Below are 1,778 nucleotides of genomic sequence, written 5' to 3'. Positions count from 1 at the left end.
TTTCTTCATGTATGATGTTTTTGATGTCATCCCACAACTCTTCTGGTCTTCAGTCTTCAGTGTTTTTAGAAGAGAGGTATGTGAGATTTCATCTTTCATACTCTGGATATGTTGTCAGTAGGGATTCGTTCCTGGACAAGGTCAGCATATTTTGTAAAGCGGAGGGTCTACAAAAAAGAAGACTCCCAACCAGATAGACTGACACAGTGGTTACATCAATAGTCTAAAACAAACAACTATGAGTATGGTGGAGGGCTGGTATTTCATTCTCTTGTGCATAATGTAGCTAAGACTTGGAACCAACTAAAAGGCACCTAACAACAACATCAGATTGTTAATGTAAAGACCTGTTTGTTACTATTGTTGTGTGCTGTCAAGCCATTTTGATTCATTGACAGTATGTGGCAGACAAGTGATCTATATGATTTTCTAGGCTATCCTATTTATGAGAAAAAATTCTAGATCTTTCTCCTGCAGCATGATGGAGTGTGTTCCAACCAATCTTTTCATTAACTGCCAAACATTTAGACATTATGCCACCAGGGATTCATATAGAAAATGCTACAGTTAACAGTCAAGTGCATAACTATTGAACCATCAAGGCTCCTAAAGAATACTTTACAGAATGTGGTTCTTTATCCAGAGAAGCAGCACACCAGAGAGGGGGGCAAAGATGCTAACATGAAAGAGGGAGAAACTGATGACTCTAGATTCATGGAAAGAGAGGGACTGAGAGCTGGCAGCCAGGAGGCAGAATTGCAAAATTTGTCCTTTGGTGGTTTAAATTATTATATATGCCTAAGTGTTAAAAAAAAAAAAAAAATACTAAAATGAATAGTGAGAAATACTGTTAACTAATAGCACATGGAGGAGATTATAACCGTTGTAATGAAACAAAGTATATGATTTGTTAAATGTAAAACTGATAATCTGCCCAGTAAACTTTCGCTCAATTCACTATTGTTGTTGTTGTTAGGTGCCATCAAGTTGGTACCCACCCATAGCGACCTTTATGCACAGCAGAACAAAGCATTGCCCGATCGTGGGCCAACCTCACTACTGTTGCTTGAGTCCATCGATCCTGCAACTTGGATAATCCATCCTCTTGGGGAGTCATCCATTTTGCTCACCTTGCCAGACATGATTTCCTTCTCCAATGACTGATCACTCTGGACAATATGTCCAAAGTATGAGAGACGAAGGTTGGCCAACTTGCACTTCTTCCTAAATGGATCTATTGATTTTTTTGGCAGCCCATGTCACCTTCAATGTTCTCCTCCAACACCAAACTCAAAAACATCAATTCTTCTCTGCACTTCCTTATTCATTGTCCAGTTATCGCAAACATATGAGGTTATTGAATATATCATGGCTTGGGTCAGGCACACCTTAGTCCTCAAGCTGACATCTTTGCTCTTCAACACTTTAAAAACCTCTTGTGCAGCAGATTTGCTTAATGTGATATGTCATCTGATTGCTTGGCTGCTGCTTCCATCAGTGTTGATAGTTGATCCAAGAAAAATAAAGTCCTTGACAACTTCAATATTTTCTTTATTGATAAGAATGTTGTTTATTGGTCCCATGGTGAGGATTTTTGTATTCTTTACATTGAGATGTAATCCATACTGAAGGCTGTGCTCTTTGATCTTCATCACTAAATGTTTTAAGTCCTCTTCACTTTCAGCAAGTAAGGTTGTATCATCTGCATATCACAGGTTGTTAATGAGTCTTCCTCCAATCCTGATGCCACGTTTTCTTATAGAATCCAGCTTTTCGTA

This window comes from Chrysochloris asiatica, unplaced genomic scaffold (assembly GCF_000296735.1).
Source record: "Chrysochloris asiatica unplaced genomic scaffold, ChrAsi1.0 scaffold01161, whole genome shotgun sequence".
Classification (NCBI taxonomy): domain Eukaryota; kingdom Metazoa; phylum Chordata; class Mammalia; order Afrosoricida; family Chrysochloridae; genus Chrysochloris; species Chrysochloris asiatica.
Note: the sequence above shows the minus strand (reverse complement) of the source record.